The sequence below is a fragment of the Phaenicophaeus curvirostris genome, chromosome 1 (genome assembly GCF_032191515.1).
Source record: "Phaenicophaeus curvirostris isolate KB17595 chromosome 1, BPBGC_Pcur_1.0, whole genome shotgun sequence".
Lineage (NCBI taxonomy): Eukaryota > Metazoa > Chordata > Aves > Cuculiformes > Cuculidae > Phaenicophaeus > Phaenicophaeus curvirostris.
The window spans coordinates 140,841,498-140,868,442 of NC_091392.1; the positions used below are offsets into that span (position 1 = coordinate 140,841,498).

General features: G+C 39.7%; 1 protein-coding gene across 9 annotated transcripts in view; it reads right to left on the reverse strand.

Moving 5' to 3' along the window:
* Positions 1-24,823, reverse strand: part of INPP4A (inositol polyphosphate-4-phosphatase type I A) — a 79,189-nt gene extending 54,366 nt beyond the window's left edge. For all 9 annotated transcript variants that reach the window (XM_069876479.1, XM_069876470.1, XM_069876436.1 and 6 more), the window contains exons 1-2: positions 24,758-24,823; positions 1,393-1,455 (exon numbers count right to left, since the gene is read on the reverse strand). The gene's annotated coding sequence lies outside the window, so the exon portion shown is untranslated. The remainder of the gene's footprint in view (positions 1-1,392; positions 1,456-24,757) is intronic.
* Positions 24,824-26,945: the final 2,122 nt, after the last annotated feature.

The following is a 26,945-nucleotide window of genomic DNA, read 5'->3' on the forward strand; positions in this document are numbered from 1 at the left end:
CTTCACTTTTACTTGTGTTTTAAATAGGCGTTCTAAAACTGTCCAAAGGCCTCCAAAAGAGCATTCGACCTGTCTAACCTAAGCCTCTAAATTTAACTAATCAGCATCTCCCTCTGGAGGATTTCAAAAGAATCTTTCCTCTTTCCACTCAAGTATTTTCTTAACTAGCACTCATTCAATGGATGTCTAAAATTCAAGATACAAGCTAAGCATCTAAGACAACTCAAGTGAACACAGTCCTGGCCAACTACATGAGCTTAGAAATGAGATTTTAGATGGAGAGCTCATTCTAGGGAGGAAGGAACTTGCGCCATGTCAGGCAGATGAGCCAGTCTGTTGTCACTCAGAATAATTCGCCTTGGTGATTCAACTCTGGTTTATACAACATAATGTCGTAAGTCAATTCTGAATAATAAGAAGGGAAACTCTTGAGTGGAAGAAGCAGAAATTGAGAGATCTGAATATCCCATCTCCCAAAGTTTTGACATTCAGTAACAGCATACAAAACAATCAGCTTATAGATATAATTTATGACAGCCAAAAATTAAAGCACGCAGTTTCCCAAATTCATATGGAATCACAGAATACTGGAGGTTGGAAGGGATCTCTGGAATTCATCCAATCCACTCCCCCTGCTCGTAAGCGGGTCACCTAGAGCAAGACATTCAAGACTGCATCCGGTTGGGTCTGGACTAGAATGGACCCCTCTGGCCAACCTGGTTGTTCCAAAGTTTGATCACTCACAGTAAAAAAGCCTTTGTTTTAATTCCTTTTTTTTTTTTAATTAAAGTGTAAGTGGTTAAGTGGCTATTGAACCACCAGTCTTTCCTGAGTAGAACAGAATGTCCTCAGATTTGGTAAAATAAAACTTCCATCAAAATTCTTTGCCAGTTTCCAAGTCTTTCTATTCTCCTATTTCCCCATCCCCCTTCTTTCAGCAATAGGTTTTCCTTGGTTTGTTCTTTATGTAATGTAGCATTTAATGGTTTCTAAGTCCATTAAATCTAACTGCTTAATGAAACAAAACACCTACAAAATGTGCTTGCAGAGATTTAAGACAGGATGCCATAGACGGTCCCCAAAACCCTGCAAATACCTTCTTAGATAATAATTAATGCGTTCACATAAGTACAGATCAGACAGCAGTTAGGTTAAAGAGTCCAATGTTTTTTCACCTCAAAATCCCTGTATTGCTGACATGCTTAAAATGGGTCAATCTCTGAGAAGATAAAATAGGGTCAGGTATTTTCTTTATTTTGATACTATTTATATTTAGATATTATTGAGCATAATAATTTTCCATGACTAAGTTCTCAATGATTCATTTAAATTGCAGTATTAATTTCTCACTTAATGATACATTTTTAATTTACTTACACTGATCATACTTACAAAGGGCTCTTTTCCTCATGTGTGAAGGGATTTTGCATGTCATAACATCAGTTAAGTCCACACCTAAAAATTTAAAAAAATAATCAGCATAAACAATCAAGCTTTTTATATAGCATAAATCACAACCTACAGGCAGGTACGGCTCTCAGATTAACTCTAATTTTATCTTTATCTCATTTCCTGCAGATAATTAGACATATAAACCTTCCACCAATAGAAAGAGGAGGATGAGGGGGGACTTTATCACTTTTTATAGGTACCTGAAAGGAGGCTGTAGCGAGGTGGGTGTTGGTCTTTTCCTAAGTAACAAGTGTTAGGATGACAGGAAATGGCCTCAAGTTGTGCCAGGGCAGGTTCAGATTGGATATTAAGAAAAAGTTCTTTACTGAAAGAGCAGTGAAGCACTGGAACAGGCTGCCCAGGGAAGTAGTGGAATCATCATCCTGTAGGTATTAAAGTGTGTAGATGTGACAGTTTGTGACATGGTTCAGTAGGCACAGTGGTGTTGGGCTGATGGTTGGACTTGGTGATCTTAAAAGCCTTTTCCAATCTTAATGATCTATGATTTTCTCACATTAAAGTTTACTGAAAACAGAAAAAGAATATGGTTTGCTGCTCTTCTCTCAGCACTAGTAACACCAATCGCTAGTCAGAGCAGGAGGACAAAGAAATAAACTTATTCTGAAAAAGACTGATTTGAGGTCAGCATTTAGTGAGTGGGTAGAACAGCTATAAAAAACATATAGTAACATGTTTACTGAAAGGCTTGGTGCTATTGAGAAAAAGGAATGTATATGATATGTTGACTATGAGACAGCATTTGTTACTAGGCTTGTTTTTGTATAGCTAAGCTTCCAAAATTTTCCTGTTTGGAAGATATAAGCACCAGGAGACAGGAGAAGAGATCCTGTGTCAAAACACAGAAGTTCAAATTACCGTGTGAGGTAGGCATCTGTGAATAGCTAGCAAAGAACATACAGTGAAAATGAACTATTTTTAAAAGCTATAGGTTAACTAAAGGTCTGTATCTGTTAGTTGTACCATCCCATTCAAGCCCATTTGCATCAATAGGGTATGACTCTTAAGACCGCCTATGTATGCCAGAACACAACAAATGAGACAGGGAAGTCCAGTTTGAGCTTTCAGATTTAATCACCAGCCCTACCAATTATTCAAGACTTCTTAAGAACATAGGTATGAGCTCTTATGACTTATGGAAAGGGTTTTATCTCACCTAAACTGCAGAGGAGGCAGGTATCTGATCTTGACTCACTGCCCAGGTTCTCCCAGTCAACAGTGAGACAAAAGCACTTCCAAAGAATGAGTCACCATTTTCCAGGGTAGGTGGGATGAATCACCTCATGAAGATACCTCTCTCTCTCTCTCTAATTATAGAAAGGATTTAGATGAGACTATTCACTGCATAGTCTGATGGACCCAAACCCAACAGGGGCTCTGTTCGCTTTCTTGAATTACAACTACTTCAACAATTACAACTTTATCATCATATTTTTGATAAAAATCAATGGAGATAGGACTCCTACCAAATTAAAGGTAGTTTTAACACACTAGACAGCTTCCTTACATGGTACCAAAGACTGCTGCCACTCCTGCAGCCAGCAATCCCAAAGGCTGATGTGATTCATGTCCAAGCAAACCTTATCCTGAAGATGGCATGACGTGTCTACGCATAGCGTTTGCCCTTACCAGTGCTGCAGACAGTGGATGTTGGCGTTATGCGCTACTTTGCATTTCATTAAGTTTTGCTGCAGGCCCACTTCTGTTGTGGTTTCAACAAGTTATGAAAAACTGGAACTGAATACTGCCTGAAACAGTAAGCATTTTGGATCTGCAACATGGCCATGTTTCCAATTAAGAATAAAATGCCAGACTAAGCTAAATTATGACTATGTTGTCTTCCATGCAAGAGCAGCATCTCTAGTATAACTAGCATACAGGTTTTGTATTGTTTTCTACCCCCAACCATAGAAAACCTTGGTAGAGAAGCAAAATTTGCCATGTTGGTTCAAGACTAATCTTCCAATGATTCCAGCATCCAATCTCCAACAGCTGTTTCAAAGAAGATGCAAGGAACTTTATTAACCATGCTTCAGGGTCTGAGGTGAAGGTCTGGATCAACCCTATTACTCATGGCTGCAGAAACAACCCAGGAATAGAACATCAGCTCAAAGGACAGCAGCTCCCAGCAAAAGCCTGCTTAGACTGACACCAATTAAGAGCTATTTTTTTTACAGTATCACAAACACTTTGCTCTTCTGTCTCATTTAATGACAGACTGAATGTCCTGAATCTCATATTAGATCACAATAACAGGACAAGTCAGAGACATGAACTTGACACCTTGAGTCAGCCTTCCTTCCACTCAAATTTGTGGGGGTAGCGACACAGACCATGTCTACTGCAGATCCATAGGCTGACAACAGAGTTTCCCTCCACTCACTCCATGATGTAGGACATACCCGTTACCATGCCTCTTGGGAAGGCAAAAGAAAGTAAGCAGTGCAAGCATCCAATACGGACCTTTGCCTCCCACTGAAATTACCTCCCCACCAAAACCATAATTGTCAGGTGCTAGTCTGTCAGCTCTACAAAGAGGCTGTACTTCACACTCTCAGTGTGTTCTTTACATCTAGGTTCCCCTCACAAGCTGCTTCAATATCCCCCTCTCCCACTGACCAGAATCTTCACTACTGAGGACAAAAAAAAAAGTTTGCCCCCGAGAGTCTTCTTGTCACTCTCCGAAGCTCTCCTGAGTATTCTGAGCAAGTGGATGACCTCATCAAGAACCGGGAAAAGTCTTCCACAAGAAAATAAAATAAACTATCGCAAGACACAACAAACGTGCTTGTGCAGCACAGAAATCCCCAAATGCAACCTGTTAGTGATATCTAGATTAAAGGCCATTTCAGTAGCAGAAAGTAGCTTTCTTTCTCTTTGCTTTCCTGCCCACCCCTCTCCCACTTACATACAGATAAATCTCTAAGTAGCAAACTTTCTTCTTGATCCTTCCTCTGCTATGAACTTCAGCAAATTCAATTAATCTAAAACCCTAATTTTACCTCTTTAATATATTTGAGTATTTTTAATAGAAAACTGCAATTTAGGCCACTTAGTTCTTTGTGCAAATTAAGACCATTAGTCTATATTCACAACTGAAATACAATTAGTATTCTTCTTAACTTAATGAGATATCATTTTGATTACACTTGTCATGACAACACTTTTATTTCTTCAGTAATCCTTCTCCAAGCACAAAAATATGCACATCCACAGGTGGAAGTGAACATTTGTAACACACATTTGCTGACTAAAAAGGAAAGAGCACAGCTCTGTTTCACTTCGCAGAACAGCTTTTATCAAGATGAGCACACCACAGTGTCATGGAAAATGATGAGTCTTGCTACAGCGCAGTTTGAAGTCCAAACCTGTCAGCCTCCTCCGTTGTTTCACCAACAGAAACTGAAACAGCTTACAAATGTTGGACTTGATGATCTGGTGGGTCTCTTCCAACCTGGTTATTCTATGATTCTATGATTCTACCCTTTTCATATGAAATGTGCTGTGTACGTTGTGGTGAAGCTTCCTGTGTGCGAGAAGACTTCTCAAGACCCAGGGTTCTCATCCCACAGATGTGGAAAAGCCCATGAGAACAGGGGACATATTTTCTGTTGAGGAGTTTGCACTGGAAACACATTTCTGAATCTGATTGTCTTTTGGACTCCCTCCTAAAACCCACCTCTTCTAATTTGCTAAAGAATTCCTATTCCTGTTGATTACAGACGGATGGCAGTAAAATATCCTCCAACATACAGGCAGGGGGATTACAGAAGACACAGGGGGCTGGATAAAAGCACTGAAATTGGATCTGTAATAAAAAATTTTGGTCAAGCTTGGATTACAACAACTGTTCAGGGAACTACCTGACCCATCTGCCTATAATGCTCATCCACTTCACCTAAGACTAACATAGCACTAATTAAAGCTGGTGTATTCTGGTCAAAACAATCCAGGAATCACATCCTACTGTTAGCACTGTCCCCTATGTGTTTGAAAGGATCTCACATTCCACTCTCAAACCACTGAGCTTCACCTGTGCAACAGGAGGGAGCTCTAGGATTACAGTCTAAGCATTTATTTACTTTCCTGACACCACATTTTCCCACATGGAAAGAATGCTCCATTAGGTCACAAACACACCAGAAACATCTCCCCAAAATCTCTTCATTCTTATATGGCCTTGCTCTGACTTGCTGTGATTCCTACACTTACTGTTTAAAATGTTCATATAAATTAAAAATATAGAGCAGCATCTGAGGACAATCCAGAAATGCGTGAACGCTTTCTCTAACATACATGTTTTCAATAAGAAATCACTAATTCACTTAGGAAATGGAACAGTGTCAAGTATTTAGAAACTTTAAAATAAATGTCAGTGTGGGAGTAATATTCCACAAAGGTTGCTAGCAGGATTTGGGCAGCACAGCAAAACTGGAGCCTTATACTACTAATACAAATTTGCTGATGCATATTTCTTCATCAACTTCTGTTTTGTACTCCTGAACTGTATTTTATGCATGTATGATCCATATATGTTTTTTTTCTTACACAGTGCATGCCTGGACTATGCCTAATGGCCACAATACTGGATGACTTTTCAAATGAAATAATTCTTTTTTGGTTCCAGATACTCAATTCCTTTGTGCTGCTTTCATTTCTTCTTCCCGGAAAGTTAAATGATTTCTTTGTTTATCCTGATCTTTCTGAATCAATGGGAGAGAGGGTTGTTGTGGGCCAAGATGCTGACTGCAGGACTCTTTCCTGCATTCCTTTCTGAAGTCATGTAAACAAGTGGTGGGATGCAGGCAGTTTGGAAGCATAAGCATCCAACCCAACAGAGGGCAACGGGAGCCTAAGCTTCCCACCACTACTCCCACTTCAACACTTCGGTGAGACAGCTGTCCTAGCGAAAGAAATCCTTTTCCACGTCAATCCCACCCTGTGGGTTAACAGTAAGATAACCCTGTAAGATATAATGAATATGTGTGTGTGCGCTGTTTTGCTTTCAGTTTCTGAAAATATTTCCCTTGACAATCTATTTAGATAGCATGCAGACTCCACTTCAAAATAATCCAGAAATTCCTGTCTAGATTCCGAGGTTCTGGGCCAAAGACTCCCCACATTTGCTTTGCTTTCTTGCACACAGGCTTCTCCATCAGTGAGATGAAGGCAGATGTGAGCTGACAGTCAAAAGAGAGTAGGTCTAGCAGGTTTGAGGGAAGATGGATCACTGACCTGCTTTCCAAGAAGCAGTAGGACTCAGAACTAAATGGAGTAAAAGATCCTGCTCGTCACCTGTCAGCCATTAGCTATGCCTCAAGCCAGAGGCCGAAAGAAGAAATGAACCTACTTCTGAGCGGGCCTTGAGCAAGATGTAGCCTTTATATATTCAAAAATATTTATACATTCACACAAGTACTGGAAAGGAGAAGATGAGACTCAGGGCTAACTAAAGGGACCGTGTTATCCTCTGTTTGCATTGCTCAGTGCAGCAGATGTGCTCTGGGTCAGTGGATGCACATGTGCTATCCCAGTCCCTCCCCGCAGCCCGTACCTCCCTCCCACACACACACAAACGCGTACACATCCTCCCTGCCCTTCACAATGCGGTTCCAGCAGTTGTATCCTGATCTCGGCCAGCAAGAAGGGAAAGTGGGAAACGAAGCGGCAGGGTCTGATACATACTAATTCATCCAAGGTTTTCTGCTACAGGCAGGCATGTGCTGCGGACACCTCTCTCTCAGAAAAAGGAAGCCACAATTTCATTTCCCAACAAAGCCAGAAAGCTTACAAAAAAGTCATTTTTCAGAGGTCTCACAATGTCACTCACTTGCCCATTGCAAGTCACACGGAAGGACACACCTGATGTTTTTCAGAAGATACAGGTTAAGACCGTAACTTCAGAGAAACCAACATTTCTATACTTCAATATCAACAACAACAATTTAATTTTAGTGACTATGCTGATGAGAACTGTCAGCAGCAGACAGTGAGTCCAGAATTGAGGTAAGAAATAAAGAACTAGGAAAGCCCACTGAAACAGTTCATAGAAAGCTGTAATTTTATTCAGGAACATAATTTAATTTTCTGACTAACATATTTGCTTATGTATTTTTAACATGGAATAAACTACACCTGCATTTTCAGAGAAGGTATATTTCACCATATTTACAAAAAGCTAAGTCCATGTCAAGTATAAACTGAACTGGACAATATAATTTACTAAATGGATTCTTAACTTGTAGCAGAGCTACTGAAACACAACCGTGTGGGAAAGATTACACGTAATGACATGGGTAATTTCAAAACATACTGGAAAAATATTTGGAATATATTGAAACTTGCCATATTTGGCTGCTGAATTTAAAAGGCCTAAATCAGTAACAAAAACTGGAATAAATAAAGTATGTGACCTACCAAGAAAATAGACCATAAGTGGTTTGCGTGTCTTTGAAGTGACCTCATAAGAGGAAACCAGGCCAAATATCACTGAAATATTTCTACGATTTTCATTATAAATCATTCCTCAATATAAGATCAGTGGGTTGTCATTAGAATATTATACTTCAACAACCGTCCCCTACTTGTGAAAACTTCCATGAGGTTTCCAAGCTTTGACTATCAACCTTACTGAAATACTATATTCTTTGTTGAGGTGTGATTGAACAAAGTAGAATTTCATAAAATCATAGAATGGTTTGTGTTGGAAGGGACCTTAAAGATCATCCAGTTCCAACCCCCCTGCCATGGGCAGGGACACCTTCCACTAGATCAGGCTGCTCAAAGCCCCACACAACCTGGCCTTGAACACCTCCAGGGATGGGGCTTTCACAACTTCTCTGGGCAACCTGTGCCAGCGCCTCACCACCCTCACAGGAAAATTTCTTCCTAATATCTCATCTAAATTTCCCATCTTTCAGCTTACAGCCATTACCCCTCATCCTACCCCTGCACTCCCTGATAAAGAGCCCCTCCCCACCTTTCCTGCAGCCCCCCTTTAATTCCTGGAAGGCTGCTGTGTAAGGTCTCCATGGAGGCTTCTCTTCTCCAAGCTAAACAAACCCAGCTCTCTCAGTCTGTCCTCATAAGGGAGATGCTCCAGCCCTCTGATCATCTTTTTGGCCTCCTCTGGACTTGCTCTAACAGATCCATGTCCTTCCTGTGCTGAGGACTCCAGAACTGATCTTCAGGTGAAGTCTGACCAGAGCAGAGGAGGAGAACCTCCCTCAACCTGCTGCTCACACTTATGGAGAATAAGTGTCTTGTAGGGGATATTATGATGCCAGCTCTAAGACAGAAGGATACAAGGATAAAATAGAGTTTGAAAAGAGTAACTCAAGTTATTTTTACTACTCTGATTTGGTTTAATGTGTAAAATGAGCAAACATATGAGCAACTCATGGACAAACCAAACTGTTGCTGATACTTACAAGGTTCACGTCTTCTCTCTCCAACACAATTAAAATGGTCTTTTCCAACACAAAAGGTAGCAAGTATTTGCATAGCTGTAGTATGTGTTCTGCAACACTTTATTCTGCTATGACTACATTATTTTCTTTTACTCTTGTCCATCGACAGACCAAATGTAATTGACATTTCAGTTCAAAATACAGAGAAAAATTAGGACTCCTAAAGGTTTTGGCCACAGATTAGAGTCCACGGCTTTTAAAAACAACTTAAAGATAACTGTAACCACAATTCGCTGGGGTTTTTTCAGCAACTAGGACTGATCAATCTTTAGATCCAATGTAGCTTTGCTGAGCTTCAAAAGTTTATTTAGAAAAATAGCAACTGCAGCAGGGATGGTAGCAACAACCACAAAAATATATAAATGCTATGCAAGGACAAAGGGCATATACTAGTGCTGAGTTCCTTGCAGCACTCAGCGCTCAAAAATATGAGTTTAAATGTCAGAGTTTTGTCAGTTCTCCAAGCACTAACATGCCTTGTAAAATTGGTTTATCCAAGCCAAGTTTATCTGAATCTCACTTTTTAAAAAGGCAAATTTCGTATGGATACAGAAAAGCCTGAAAATATGAAGGATGCATCCCAACTGATTTTCCTTTCTTAAAGTCTATGACTAACTCACTGTTATGCCCGATATATATGACTCGATTTTTGCATGCTGAAAGCAAGCAACAGTGACGCCAGCTTCTCCTGCTAACTCCTGCTGCACCCACCACCTCTTCTCAGAAATTCCTAAGTATGCTGCCCACTTCAGCAGACAGATTCCCAAGGCGAGGCAGCAGAAATGATGTTTCTGCCCAGAAACCATCTACTTGTCTTGCTGTTCTGGCCCAGATGGGAACAGGTACCTGCATGTCAGCCATACAAGGTTGTAGTCCACCATCTCATCAAAGCCACTTTCAGCAACAGGTTAAACTACAATACTGAACTGCATCTTGGTTTGGGCACACGTTCCTACATCTGCTGTCACTACTAGAGAGGCAGCTACCTTCTGGCAAAAGAACAGGACCAAAAGCTGAATATAAAGACCTGGACAGCATAAAAGATTAATCAAGCCTGGAACGCCAGGCTGAGAGTGGGGAGCACTAGAGACTGGTATTTCGTAAAGCATCTCTGGGTTTGCACTCCCAGAGTCAAATGACAAGCACCCTAGGAACTTTCTGAGCTGAGCATCACACACAGACCTCCATTTTTTACAGCTGGTGGTAACATGACAGCTAACATGTTAGCAGAGTGGCCCCTGCAGCATTGTTACCCCACAGCCCCACAATACCATATTGCCATCATAAGTGATGGGCCATAAGCCTTGTAGCAAGGCTTGCAAGCCCTGAGGACTTTGGCTTTTCAGGCTTGAACTTTTCTTGACCTGCCTGCAACTTTGTTTTAGCCTGGATTAAACTTGGTTTAATTGTAACAACAACTTCTTCAACTGCCCAGATGTCTGTGGCTAATTTTTTTTTTTTTTACTTTCGTTTATCTTCACATGGTACCATCATCATTTCACACCTCTAACACAATGATGTTGTGTAGAAAAATACAGGCTTGGTACGACAGCAGAGACGTTGAGGAGTGGAGAGACAAGATGGGGAGGAGTACAAGCATGGGATAAAAAGAGATAGGGTAGCGAGTTGACACTTGGAGACTCTGTGGCTATAGACAGCGCACCCACGGTCACTTAGAGAACTGCAGACTTGAGGCTGGTTTTAGGGGTAATAAACAGAAAAAAAATGGTATATAACATGTACATAAGGTACCACATACAGTAAATTCAGATGTGATGTGGAACTGCAGACCAATGAAAAAAGAGCCAAGTTAAAAAGCTTGCAGGCAAACATAAAAATGATCCCAACTGGATCTTAGAGTGAAGAAGAAACAATCAAGATGAACACCCAATTCCTCCTATCAGCACCTGAAGGATTGCTAAAACACCTCCACACTCCCCACCACCAGAATGAAACCATCCTAGGACCCAGAGGCACAAGGGAAGGGTGAGCACTACAGCAGGATAGAGAGGTAGACACATTTCATTGTGTGTGAAATGCTTTTAACTGCTGTTATTTATTGAGAATTTCCCCTGTACAGAAACAGTCTTTCTTTTCCTGTAATTCTTAGATCTGAATGAGTAATGATTCCTGGATTAGACTGTAAAGACTTCAATTATAGTAATGACAACAACCTCTTGCCTTCAGATATAAGATGTGTTTCATCTTTGCAGATAAAAAACATTTTGCTGTAATAGCACAGATATGGAATTTAGTGCCATTCTTCCCTGTTTACTTGCACCAGCAGATGCTCTTGTCATCCAGTGTCATTCCAGATAAATGTTTTAATAGTTGAGAACACTGGCTTTACTGTTTCCAGCTTTATAAGGTCATGCAGATCTCATCCCACAGCATCATTTAGAGAACTTTTATAGACTAAAGTGGCAAGAATGAGCTAGACACAACATTTTCAGGATAGTTTCTGACCGCTGGGATAACATCTATGCTCCAAGCACAATTTATTTGCTTCCACCGAGAACAAAATGATCATCTGCCCACAGTGATATCACTGTGAATCACAGACATCAGTGTAATGCATCTTTGTCAAGCAATTATTTTTAAAAGGCTAATGTCATAAAACTAATTTTTTTAAATTGTTTGAAGTGAAACAAGCTAGAATCATAACAAATGAAATGGGACATTGTTAAACTCTTGCATCAACAGCTTTCAATATTTTCTGATTTGAATACTCCCTGACAATTTTCCAGTGGAAGAACCTTTCAGTACAAGCTAATTTAAAGCTACTTCCCACCAACTTATTTACAGAATCATAGAATCATAGAATAACCAGGTTGGAAGAGACCCATCGGATCATCGAATCCAACCATTCAATTTAAAACCACCAACAAAAATATTACAAGAGTCAAAGCAGCTATGATTTCCAAGACTATTTTTTTTAATTTTACATTGTAACTTCACAAATTCTTCACCTAACATTCTAAATTTTTCCACGACTGGTTTCATTTTAGAAGTACATTTGTATTCGGAAAGTGTGAGCTAAAGCCTTTCTGGGCATTTTCCAGTTCTGAAAAGGGAAAGTCTAATAATAACTTCTTTATCCAATTAAGAAAGAAGAAAAACAAAATAAGAGTAATCCTTTTCAACAAAGAAAATAAAAACAAACTAAGTGAAACTCTACATGGCAAATAGTTCTTTGAGTAATACACTTACAGAAAACCCCAAATAATTTGCTAACCCCAGTAAAAGTGAGTTAAATAAAAATTGGAGTCTGGCATCACCTATGGGGAATAAAGTCAGGGACCACTGGTTGAAAGGCATTAGACCCAAGCCTCACAGATCTTCTAATACTGAGGCAACAACAGTGTCAAAACCCTATGAAAACCCAAGCTACTAAAGGATGGTGCAGAAACTGTGGTGTTAGTGTGCGTTCAACAAGCACTTTGATAAGCCTCCCATTCGTTCAGCTCTGTGCCCAAGGATCCGACGTATGGCTTTGTGGTAACACAGACATAGATTTTAAGAACTTCACAAGCAACAAGCCTCAGAATTGCATCCTTGTCTTGGCTATGAAATTACTGGAGTGCTAGCCAACCTCGAGTATACAGCCTTGGTTGACAATAAAGACTGTGAAAGCCACAAAAATACTCTTCTCTACATTTCTGCTGTAGTACAAGTTTATATGTGACTTAAGCCTCAGAAGCAGTTCAGCTAATTTCAACGATTGTTAACGTAAATTCCAATCTTAACAAATGGATGAGTGTTTTCAGAGATCCAGAGCAGAGAACTTATGGAAGGTTGACTGTATAGTCAGGTAGAAGATGCAACAGTTAACATATTTATTAACATTTCCATTTTTTAAAATTTGGCCACTACATAATGGACAGTTTTGCCTGCAGTTAAACTGGTGTAAAAGCAAATATTATGAAACTAATTATATCTGCCTTTTGTGGATAAAATTACATTGCCTAGCAGTGAACAATGGTGGCATTCAAATAACTGGTGTTAAAACATACTATTTTCCTCCCAAGTGACATCCCCAGGTCACTCCTGCATAAGTGAGAACAGAGTTTGCAAACACCCAAATGGATTTTCCTAATGTGATCTGTCATATTATAAAAGGACCTGTTACTTTGCCAAGATTACAAATCAAACTACAGGAGTCAATGGTCTAAAATATACCATCAATTTCTTCTCAGTTCTGGGAAAGTCATGACCGTGTGGTAATTGCCGTGTCTGTTTTTCAGGCACCATTATAACCACAACCTTTTCAGAAGAAATATTCAGATTTTCCTTTTTCATCGCTAATATGAAAACTAATCTTAGGACAGCAAGATATCCAAGCTTTCGACTACAGACAGACAATACCACCAAGTGCATTTCTCCATGTAGTTGAATAAATATCAACAACCATATATGATAAAATACAGTCAACTGAAGACCACTCATTTCCAGTGCTCTGGGCATCTGCTTTGTCCATGGGGATCCATAACTACTGCTCTCTGGGTCAATTTTGCTCCTAGCTTTGCCTTCTTGAAAAATCAGAACTCAAGAACCTTTTCTTTCCATTTTTCCACCTTTCACAACAATTTCTTATCTGAAAGCACTGATTTTCCAACTCAAAGAAGTAAAAGACTGTGTGGCAGGGTTATTTGACTCTATAACTATTACTTAACCCATAAAGGAAATGGGTTAACACATATAACTCGTTGTTTGTCTGAGGATAAAATGCACCAACAGGCACCATACAAAACAAAGCCGATTTGTCATACTTATGAACAGAAAAGGCTTTTCTTCCCATTATAGTATATGGATTTCAAGGCTGATTCACAGTGGAGTATCAGGGAAATATACCAGGAAATATTAAAGTTTTTAATTCAGAAATGCTACCTTTCAAGCTATTATTGAGTGCTATATATGTATGAAATGTTTATAAAAGACATTTTTTCAGAATTGCTCTTCAACAGCCATTTAACTATACTGTTAAATAACGCCCTTGAACTAGCTAAGAACTCATCTCTTTAAGAGTTATCCTGGAATATCATTCATTTCTTTACTGTTCAAGATATTAAAAATCCCCTGAAATTCTAATTTACCTTTTTACTTAGTTCCTATTTATATAGCCTATGACCTATAAGACAACAACAAAGAAAAGCAGTGATAATATTGTTTTTCATTAAAAATGAAAACTTGAGAATCACAAATATTGATAAATCACTGCCAAGTTTAAACCTGCATAGGCATATGAAAAGACTCATAGCTCTCCTGCTAAAATGTTCAAAAAAAAAAATCACAAAAAAATTCTAGAGAACCAAACTAAACTATTTTTATGTACATATACACATAATTAGAAAGCAAGAAACCTGTCTCCCCGTAACAGTGAATAGAAGGAGGATTACATTAAAAATTGGCCTTTGCTGTAGAATACATTAGGCCAAACAGAATAGAGTCTGACTGTTTATCATCTTTCCTCTATTCCCATCACCAAAAGACTAATACCATGATATCCCAATCACTAATTTGACACACTTTTAAACTTGTTTTTTACTAGTCTTCTTTCCTAAAGCTGTTATTTTATTTCTGTAAGGAAGGTATTAATTTTTTTCCTTTCCTGAAGGTTATTAATTTTCATCATAGTGAAATCATAGCGTTCCTGTATTAACCTGGGCTTGTGCATTAAAAGAAAAAGAATACAGGGAACCAGAATTATGTAAGGAATAAAAGTGTTGAAAATATTTCAGTACTGTTTTCCCTTAGTTTCTGTGGCAGTTGAGCTCGAGAAAATGTTTCCCCTCTCTCTGTACTGAAGATAAGACCTGTACCCCACATCTTAAAGCCTGATGATTACCTATAAAAAGGAAAATCAACAAAAAATAGCTCAGGGTGGCTGCATTCCCTCCCATCAATCATAAAAATCACAGTTGGTGCCTTGGTTCAAACAGGCTTAGCTTCTAAAGTTAGGTCTTGTTCATCTAGTGCTAAGACTGCATTGAAGACTAAGGTACCTGTCCACGTTAACAGCCATGCTTATTAAATGGAGCCTGGCTCCTGTATGGAACAGAATCAACAAAGATGAGAGTGCCAGCTGAATTACACAAAAAATCACCCCCAGCATTTTTAGGTGGAGATCTCCAAGTTTATGGAATGAAGCTCCCAATCAAAGTGGGAAGAACCCCACAATCCAAGACATTTCTACACCAGCCCTGTAGGTTTACACAATTGGAGTTTCCCCACACAACCATTTTTTTGCACACCTCCACTTTAAATGCTTGAGAATATTTGGCAGCTGCCTGGGATGTAAGCCTTTGTAAAAAGTCCCTCTCCAGCTTTTCTGTAGCCCCCTTTCTGTACTGGAAGGTCGCTATAACGCCTCCTCGGAGCCTTCTCTTCTCCAGGCTCAACAAACCCAGCTCCCTCAGCCTATCACCATAGGGGAGGTACTCCAGCCCTCTGGTCATCTTTGTGGCCTCCTCTGGACTCCATGTTACAGGCATTTCTGGGGTTAATGTCTAGCAGAAGCTGCACTATGATTTTTTTTTTTTTTAATATGGAAATCACAGAGCATATTCCCAAATGGATATATTTTTGTTTCAAAGCAAAATTAGCATAAACATTTGAAGAAGAAACTAATATTCTCTCTGTCATGCTTGCCTACAAACCCCAAAATACCTTGACATGTTATATTTTTAGCTCTTATAGCATATAATCTATCCAAGCAGAAATCATATCATTAAAAGTATCATGAGAGAAAGATCCAAATAAGTCGGAATAACCTTCTCTTTTTGTATTGCATACATATCAGTAGAGATATAGTTCTCACAGATGTTATTTCATCATATAAAAATATTTCATTTTTTTATTACTGTTTAAGAATCTGTGTGAAAAAACATGAGGACAGTGCTTGCTTTGAATAAACACCACACTATGATAAGGTTAAGCAAGGTTAAACACTCTTTGGATGAGATTCACTTCACTGAACTGTACTGAAGTTACGCAAAATAGTCATCTAGTTAGAACTGAGCAGAGAGGGGAGGAACCTTCAAAAAGTAATCCTTTCTGACTTTTAAACAGCTATCTTAAGAGGCTATGAAACAGGAATAAATTTGCACAGTTGCGAACAGTTGCAGCAGTTCTTGGGCAGAGCAGGGAAGTATTCCAAACCTGACAATACTCGTCTGCCTCTTCATTTGTGCTTATTTCATCCATCCCATACCCAAAAGGATTGTGATGGGAAGGGAAGGTTTGCTAGTAATTCCTCTACTTTTTCTCCTCAACAGGATTGCAAGATGCCTTTTGTCTGAAAGAGGCAGAAGTCCCTTAGACTTCATTTTCTTTTCTCCTCCAGAAACCACTTCAAGGGATGTTCTCCCAGTTTTTCTGGACATCCTTAAAAGTGAGAGCTACTCAGAGCTGAGATGCTCTGAGTATTGTCTCTCAGGGAGAGGCTGAGACAGATTTTCAAATTAAACCCCCAGTTCAGTAGCAAGAAAACCCATGACTTGGAGCTAAATAAAATCTAGAATATAGAAAAAAAGCCAAAGGACAAACCTAAATTGGGACAGATGACAAATACAAGAGAGCTGACCATCATGCTAATAAACAATAAACCTGAAAAAGCACTCTCACATTTTCACTCTTATCTTCTTGGTCCTCCCTTCTTGCTATCCATCCTCTCGGAATGTCATTCAGAGCACTGTGTTTCCAACAGAACACTCCCCTTCTGAACTACTGACAACTCAGTCCTTAAACAGTGTTTTTTCTTTACTGTGGCAATTTGCCAAGTAAGGACTGTGAGATCATCACGCAATTGTTTTTACCACAGAACAATAACGACTTAGTACTGCTATGTGATGATTAATTAGGAAGCATAAAGAAAAAAGAGAACCCATACTATATTCTCCTGATATTCTCGTAGGCACTTAAGAACCTCAGAAACACACAGTAAGCACTTATTAATAAACAACTAGAGAACTACACATAGTGTTGCCAGAAGTACATTAAAAGGCTTCTTGCTGTGGTATTTTCCTCCTGTTACTTTACTGATCATTCTGCTAAAGAATGACCTGATCAATGTCTTAATAGCTGATAAAGCTACTTAGAGCAACACAGGATTTGCAGCAGAATAGAAAGCACATTACTCACCCTTGCTCAGGGAATTCAACTCCTTTTTGATGCTGGCATTGGGATAAACCAGCACCTATGCAAAAGACAATTCTTCACCAACATACAGCTACAAATTTAGGCATCTGTCAAACTCAGGAGGTATCTGGGGCAAGTGCTGTCACTGACTGTTAGTACTGCACCCGTCATTTGTCTCTGCGGGCACATCAGGGATCTTCAACCACAATTTTCACTTCAGAGCAAGCTTTTCTCTCACTGGTTATGAGTTTTCTGCCCAGCAAACTTAACATGCCTTTGTCCAGTCCTACAAATTCACTTAACATTCAATTTTTCACATGGCTTTCCCTGTGCAGGGAAACCGCAGGGCAGTAGACAGCAAGTATCACACTGCATAGGAGCAATGAAAGCATACAAGCTGCCAAACAGCCTAGAGTCCAAAAAATCCAAGCAATCATTGCCCTTCATAAATCTTTAAGCTTTTCCTTAAATGTACATCACACATTCTCTACTGACTACTGCCATATATGATGGGATTATCACTATGCATTTCTCTGTTGGTTAAATATTTTATGAATATGCTAGGTAAACACACACACAAACTCCAATCGTGTCACCTCTAAATCACGCATCTGGACACTTCTGCTTCTGCATAGTAAGTCTTCCGACAATACCATACTGTTACACGTAGACCTTCATTAGTCCTCTAAGACTAAGACATTCTGCTTGTTAGCTATCACCTAGTTGATATCAGCCACATTCCAAAGCACAGCACAGCTACAGCAATTGTATTTCCCATTTTGCTAGTCTTCCTGATACATCCAACACAGCTGTTTCAGACTCCTCTTATAACATAATCTTTTGATCATCCCTGCAGCTTGTCTCTGCATCTGTTAGGTACTGAGATGAAGCTTCTTGGATGTTGCACACTTATTCCAGATCGGGTCCCAGCCCAGATGCACCCAGCTGAGGTGCCCTCCCTCAGTCTGCAATACTGCCCCTGATACTTCCCTGGATCCCATCCATCATTTTCATGACTGTCTCAAATAGACAGTCTAGAGATAAACTTGAACCCACTTACCCTCACACAGGCCTTTCTCCTTCAAAGTCTTTCATCGCTGAACTCCCTGTACACAGGAAAAGTTGTTGCATTACTTCCTAAGCTGAGACTGTAGCACCATCCAATTTAAGGCATTCTGCACAGATGCTAGAGTCAGGTGCCTCGGCTCTGTTAACAGGCAAGAGAGAAAGGCAGGAATCTGGTGCTTAATTAAAAAACTGCCTCTTTCCACTGATTATATAAGAGCTCAGGCTGCTAATTTTGACACTAAGGTTAAATCCAGTAAGTGAATTCCTTCCAGCATGTGGCCTGACAATCTCACAGAATTGTTTAGGTTGCAAAAGACCTTTAAGATCATCAAGTCCAACCATAAACCTGAACCTGCCAAGTCCACCACTGAACCTTGTCCCTAAGCACCACATCTACCCGTATTTTAAATACCTTCATGGATGATGACTCAACCACTTCCCTAGGCAGCCTGGTCCAATGCTTGGCAACCCTTTCGGTGAGGTAAGATTCTCTAATATCCACTCTAAACCTCCCCTGGCTCAACGTGAAGCTATTTCCTCTCATCCTATCACTTATTACTTGGGAGAAGAGACCAACACCCACCTCACTACAACCTCCTTTCAGGTAGTTGTAAACAGTGATAAGGTCTCCCCCCAGCCTCCTTTTCTCCAGGCTAAACAACCCTAGTCCCCTCAGCCACTTCTCATAGCACTTGTGCTCCACATTGTTGGCCAAATTCATTGTTCTTCTCTGGACATGCACCAAAATGTCTTTCTTGTAGTAAGGGGCCCAAAACTGAACACAGTATTTGCTGTGTTGAATTCCAGCCCTTTAATATCACTTAATTGTTCTTACACTAACCTAATGTTCCTCCACCTTGAACAGTGATTCTGATGCAGGACCCCATTAAACAGTTCAGCTGAATCCGGAGAGACCAGATCTAGCACATTTTTTTCTTTTTCTAGAAAACCTACTTTCTTACAAAAAAAAAAAGATACTAGGTCAGTCTGACATGACCTATCTTAGCAAATACATTGTGTTTCATCCTCCTTCCACTCAACTCCTGTGTCTTTAATTATTCACTCCTTAAAAAAAAATTCTAAGGTTATTAAGGTCAAATTAGTAAGCCTGTAGTTGCCTAGATAACATTTTCCATTTCCTTATATATATATACACATATAACATTCCATACTATCAAGTAATAAATATCCTTAAAAAAAACTTCAGTAACATGGATTTATATTTTAATTACACATTAAAAAAAACACGTACCTTTAAGAAATTCCCAGTTTGGGAATTACTTATACAGGAACTTTAAAAGTCTCTGACAGCCAGAAAGTCTGACTGCTTTTAAGATATGAGAAATAAAAAAACTGGATGCTTCTGCTGAAGTTACAAGGATATGCGAAATGATGAGTAAAAGACCTAAGACTTCCTGAAAGCTCCTGAGATCCCAAAAGAGACATAGGAAGAAATACCTAAGCCCATTGTTAAACTTGATATGGGAAACCTCACTGCAAATCTGAGATGCTTTTGGGCTCTGTGTTACACAAGCCCCTTAAAGAGCTGCACAGTACCTTGAAATCCCACCATTCAGTACAACTTCTTATATTCACAAATGCTGAATATGTTCATGTAGACTTTCTGATCAGTTGAGTCACTTAAGCATGCTACATCTGGAAAAGTTTTTGTGCTGAGACACGATTTTCTTGATAAAATTTAAAGGATTTTTAAAAGGATAAGTATGTTCTCGAGTTCAGGAAATCTATTTGATCAGATGCAAGAACCTTTTTCCTTTTTTTTTTCCCTTCGCTTGTTGTTTTAGCACTTCCGTGCCTCTATCCACTTGTCATACACATGCAAAAAATATGCCAAAAAAACCCTAAAAGCACACAAAATATTCCCTTGGTCTGCAATTTTAAGCTTTTTTTTTTTACTCAAATTGATATTTCTATCCTTTGAGCTGAAAGCAATAATCTCGCTAAAAGCTGATATTTGTCTATGTTGCCTCCTTCAGACAAGAGGGGCCTGAATTTTAAAAGACACCCACTTATTAATTCATTCGTCAAACAGCAGAAGTACGAGTTGTGCATCCTGGTGCTTTAGAAGTAGATTTGTAGCTGTCTGTACATGTCACACAATGTTCAAAATAGGCAGCCAGTTCAGACTCCTTCTGAATATCACAGCTATAAACTCCTGCTTGGGCTCTGCCTAAGTTAACATTTAGGGAACACCTCAATAAACTCTGGTTACTCAAGGCAACTCAGCAGAGGGACAGCACGTGAGCATAAGCATATCCTACAAGTTTCAGTCCCACTGGAATGAGCAGAAAAGTCAAGATTTCTCCTGATGTAGATTTTCAAACTGACCTGACTTCCTGGGAGATATCAGATCTTTGATAACTGCTCCTGACTTCACCAAGGGCTGCAGTTGCTCATTGTCTACAAAGGACTTTAACTGAGATGTGTGCGTCCAAGCTATGTATTTGAAAATTTTACCTCAGGTATTTAAAGCTCATCTGCCCCGTCCCCCGAAAATATATGAGGAATCATGCATTAAAGGTAAAAACTAGCAGTCTTTTCTGCTATTTATTCTGCAGACCAGCATGCTAGCAATGCATCAGTCTGCGACAAACTACCACTGCAGATTTTTGTCTTTTGTCACAATGCTTCAAGCTTTTGTATTCCACCTAGCCTTCGAAGCCAAACAGGGAGTTGGCAAGCACCACAGAATCACAGAATCATTAAGGCTGGAAAGGACCTCTAAGATCATCCAGTCCAGCCATCAGCCTAACACCACTGTTCCTACTAAACTACATCACCAAGTGCCACATCTACACAGTTTTTAAACACCTCTCCAGGGATGATGACTCCACCACTTCCCTAGGCAGCCTGTTCCAATGCTTAACCACTCTTTCAGTAAAGAATTTTTTTTTAATATCTGACCTAAACCACCCCTTGTGCAACCTGAGGCCATTTCCTTTTGTCCTATCACTTGTTACTTGGGAGAAGAGACCAACACCCACCTCACTACAACCTCCTTTCAGGTCGTTGAAGAGTGCAATATAGTCCAGCACATACAGTTGTAGGGAGTGATACACTGTACAGTGAAAACCTTTTGATGCATGGAGGTCTGGATTTGAGGACCCACATGGTCACTTCCTCTCTTATTTTCCTACCTGTATGGAAAATACCACTGCAAGGAGGAAATAACCTGTATGCAAAGTTTCTAAGAATGAAAGTAGTAAGGTAGGCAGCTGGTTTTGAGGGTTGTTTTAGACAGTTTGGATTAAGAGTTAATCCTCTCAGTACACTTTAGTACAACAATTACTACTGAAATCTCCCTAACAACTCTGCGGTAGTTCATCTTATAAACCTCCCAAGGACATCGCGGAGATTATTAACAATTAGGTACTAGACATTCTGTAATTGAAACACTGTAATAGCCTTATAATTAAAATGCAAACACAGGAGTAAAATGAACGTGTTACTGAACTGAATGTAAGCTTGGACAGGATAACGTTCCAAACACTTTAAACGCCTTGATGTAAGTGTAGCGTTTTATTTACAGAAAACCCTTAATTTCTTTTTGTGCTTGCGCAGAACATAATGTAGGGTAAATGCTTGTAAAGAGACACAAATAGTCATAGTAAAGAAACAAAATAATAACCCGCACACCACTATAGTCTCCAGACACTTAAAACATCTGAAATTCTGCTGTCACTTTCTCCCTTACTTTGTGCCCTCTACATCCACTCTCATTAGCTATGTATCATCATGTCACGCTCTCTTGACCTTCTTTCTGTCCCTCTCCCTGCATTCAAGGCTCTACTCAATCTGATTGTGCCTTCATTTAAGATACTATTTGAACTCAGTCCTCTCTCTCTGTCTTCACTGCTAATGTCACGGTTAACTCTGCAGATTAGTATCAACATAGTCAGAAAAACACCTAATGTAATTTGGAACATTATTGAAAGGCCAAGTGCATCACATTATGCAATAACTCCACACATAGTTATGGCAATCATACATACCAATCTAGCACGGTGCACGTGATCAGCCTAGCACTAACAAGTGGATGATGAACATGATGGTCTTAGAAAAAGGATCACTGCACATTTAACAGTCGTACATTCACAGACAGCCTGCTCTGCACTTTGATATAATTTACAAACTGATCAGAAGGGAAAAGCAAGATGGGAAGGAACAAACTACCAAATGCTGGTTTTTGTTAAAAAACAAACTGTAAAAGCAGATAGTAAACTTGCAGTAAAAGCTAACAACAACTATAAAGCAGCTTGCCATGCTAGTAACAATTACCTCATCTTAGTCACTCACATAGTTTGTCCATTCGTCACCTACACCAACATACGCTTTAGCTGAGCATGTTTTCTGGAGATGTCACCCAGATAACTGATTGAAGAGAAAGCAGGGACTGCTCTTTAAAAAGGGTGTAACTGAAGATAAACTCTGTTTTACACACACATTAAGGAGCCTCAATCAAAAAAATCTACATGGACCTTTACATATGCAACACTGGGTTTGACTCTTAATGAAGAAGCCACTAAATCCAAATGAGTTGAAAGAAAATATGCACCAAAATGCCAAGCAAGCAGGCAAAAAGAAATGGGTGGCAACCTCTTTTCTATTTTCTCTCCAGACCTAACCTAATGCAAAGCTTCAAATGAGTAGTAGGATCTGTCCACATGGAGTTGATCGTACAGCCAGGGCCATAGTTGAGGAACACTTAATTAGGATATATTGTCCCTGTAGGGGAGCCCCAAATGCTGGTTTTTTTCCTCTATTGCTACGGGTATCTTTGAAATTGTGGAGACAGATCCCACAGGGGAGAAAGCATAACTATCTTGAGGAATAATGTAAATGATTTTCTAATTTCTTCAGTAAGAAGCAGCATTGAACTGGATGGAAACGCAGGATGCCCCCCAAGCTCCCCAGCATATCTTTTCCAATGCAGATAATGATTAATGAAAGAAAGATTATATGAATGACTAGTGCTACTACATTTCCTTTTAAGTCACAGTAAAGCTAGCTACATGGTCTGGCAAAGCTAATCTGCTGCTGGCAATTTCATATCTGCCTCTTGGGATTGAGAAAGATCTGTAAGTGCATGCCTGTTCCTCAAGTTATTTTCCACTGAACAGTTCAAGATGGTGAAAGGAAAAAATTACACATAAACATAAACTGAAGCATCCCCTTTTGCGCTGCATTCCTTGCTGCCCCACTTAAATAACCCAGTCCATGGTATCGACTGCTTGCTTTAATTCCAGATGTAGACAGAATCATGGCAGCACACTCCTCTAGACTTTTCAGTAATTGATCCTCAGTCTGCATTAAGACACACATCTGATACCAGAAAAGCAATGCTGCATGAGAAGGTGTGTTTGCTTGCTGATTCTCCACTGATCTTACAAATGAGCTTGCTCTCCCTTACACGGAGTCGGGGAAAAAACATGTCTTGAGAAGTTCACCACTGACTCTACTCCAACATTCATTCTTTGCTGAACACTGTATAAAGACACCGAGGGCACTATGTCAGAGATGAGGGGCTGAGGACTTCCCCTCAGCTCCTGCACATGATTACCCACATGACTGTGAGCATTACTTTGGACCAAGAGCATCATGTTTCACCTCGCACTGCCTCCTATTCCCAGACTGGCAAAACCTGCTGCCTCTACCAGGAGACTAATTTGATTCTGTGTATTTTATTTCGTAGCTGATTAGCACCACAGTGCTTCTTTAATACTGCCTTGCAGTTAAGGCCATATCCCACACATCACCAACACATGTGCCACAACTTCTCTTATTCTCCGAGATGCCAGAAAGCCAGGTGCAGGCCAGCTCAACACACCCACCAACAGCTGGTCTGGTCCACAGGAAGCAAGGAGGGTGGGGTCCTATGACTGAAATTTGCCTGGAAACAAGTTGGCAAGAGTCTTCTCACAAGAGTCTTCCACTAACAAGAAGCCCATCAAGACACACCTCCACCTCTCAGGGTCTAGTAATGTGACCATCTGTCTTGACCCTCTGCCACGTCACAGGACATAAAGTAGCTCTTTCATTGTGGAGAGGTAAATACTTGACAAATGTACCCAAAAGGATTTAGTTTCCAACCTGAGGGATATTGCTTTATATTACAACAATATTCAATGACAGTAAAGGCAGATCTGCCTTCTTCCACCTCTACTGAACCAGGACGTTCAAGGAAAAAAATCAAAGAAACACTTGCTTGTTCTTATGGTGGAAACAGGTGACAAATCTTGGCCTTTCAGCATAGGATGTACTTTAAAATCTCACAAATCTCCAACAACACTTCACTTGTCCAAAGATCAGCAAATCATACTGTCACTAGCTGGTGACCTATCTGAGCTTCTGTGGACAACGCACCATAGGATGACAGAAATCCTCTGGCCAATATCACAAATTAACCACAGTACAAAAACACGGCGTAAGCTTGATGCTGATACCAGAATGTAGAATCCTGTCAGTGCCTCATTATTTCTGAGGCTGAAGTACCTTGTGCTCTGTTCACTTCTAATTTAGTTCATGTTTGAACCTTTGCATCCAGTGTGCACAGATATTACACATAATAATAGTGATCACTAAAATTATATTACCTTATTCCACCTTTCACAGATGAAATCCAGCATGTGTATACGGTTCTTTTTTAAGAAAGCCTGAAAGACACAAAAAGAACAAACTATTTCTGGCTGAATACATCCAAATAAACAGACTGGTAGCCTAGGAAAAAAATTCTCGGGGGAAAGCAATAAATATAGGAACAACTAAAATAAAAAAATCACTAAAAACTTGGAAAAAATGCAGAACATGAACGTTTTATAACAAGCTCCTTTTAAGCTCCTTTACCATTTGAAACAGAATCTGAACTGTGGATCAGTTATGAAGAAAGAGAACATAAGAATAAACCTGAAAGAGAAATTTCATTATCAGGTACTGTTACTGTAACATTTTACACGTATGGGCTGTGATGTACATCTGCCTTCTACTATACTGAAGAAAATACAATGCATTTAACTAAAATTACTTCTCTACTAAGACTGTAAAACACTTAATGCAGTTATAGTATAAGAAGTTCAAGAAAGTAGCTACTTCCCGTCACCCACAATAACTGAACTCTCCCAGCACAGCTTCTCAACTGCTACCTTGTCCCATCTGCTCATTCCAGCTGTAGCCAGCGCTGGGGTCACTATGTGCCAGTGCAACTCCTTCCCCAAGAGGATGTTCCGCAAAACTGAAATGCTAACAACTGAACCCAGCCCCCTCTCCCCAAGCAATTTTTACTTCCTGTGGGTCCAGACTGAATTCAGATGCTACTGGCAGACAGATTCAAGAGTTTCATTTCTTGCTGCCAACACCCACAGCTCTTCCATTGTGATAAGAGACATACTGTCCTCAGCCATATCAACATTACTCACCAAACAACTAAGCAATGGGTTTCTTAATGTTTTTTCTTTCCCTTCAATAAGCATAATCAAGATATTTCCTAGTGCATTTTATCCCATAAATCGGTCAATCCAGAATCCTTATCCAAATGTATAGTCAAACGGATACACAATCCACATGATAGAAAAGTAAGGCAGCTAGAAATGAAGGTTAACTTTAACCTGAGAAAGCCACAGCCTTCTCAGCTTCGTGGCTCCTTCTGAGCTAGTCAAATCTAATATTTATACCAGTCCAGCAGCTATTGGCTGCAGCTATTGCCCCTACACAAGGCCCTGAGGTGCAGGGGAGGCGCCCTGTCACACTGCCCAGGGCTGCTTCTGTTCTGCCTGACACAGTTGTCGTCACACAGTCTCCTAACATTTCATCCATGGTCTCTTCTCAGCTCCCACAGTGAGCTTAAGACACAATCATTACTTTGTGAGGGTACTGTTTGGAATTTTCAGTTTCCAAAACTGACACAAGAGCTGTATGACAACCCAAGAGAACAGTGCTTTATAGCAATAAACTAGGAGCAGGTAATATCAGAAAGGCAAAAATGCATTGAAGTAAACAGGATGTTAACAAAATAACTAACCTAACCGGAATAATACCAACCAAGTAAGCCAAGGAAAAGCTTAGTTTCTGTATAAAAGCAGCATTACACTACTGTTAAGACTAGACTTAACCTGGGAAACTCCATCCAGCCCTTTCCTTCTATGCACTCATCAGCAAAGCATCTAAGATTTCTTGCAAAATTACACCTCTTCACAGGAGTGACCTACAAGGCAGATCAAGGTTTCTTCTCTTTTCACTGTCTAAGAGAAAGGCAGAACAAACTTGAAGTTCACTTCTATGACTGTCAATTCAGATGAGAAGTTACAAAGTATTTTACTTATCCTGGCTTTTGCAGAGTTCCTCAACGAGGACAGAGACATCTGATATTATGTGGAGCCCTTTTCAGGGTTATCTGTGACACGCAATAGTTTTTGACAAAGATATTTACTATTTTATATCATTTTTCATTTAGTAAATTCAGTGCAGTCACACAAAGTTGCAATTTGGTATCCTTTATAACTTCAACTTTATTTATTTAATATAATTACTTTTTCTTTTTTCCATTATAAAAGCATTCTTTCACGTACTGGGAAAGCTCCTAGACACCACTCAAAGCAAGTCACAGCTAGCCACAGTCACAAGAGCAAGGGCTGATAGAAGGAACCTGCTACATTATAACCCTGTAATACACAGTACCACCACTCACCCTCTGGAATTCTACTAGAAATATTTAAACATGGTAAGTTCTTTTTAATTTCTTTTAAAATGAAGAAATGAAAATGGCAGCGATAAAGGAATCTAAAAATC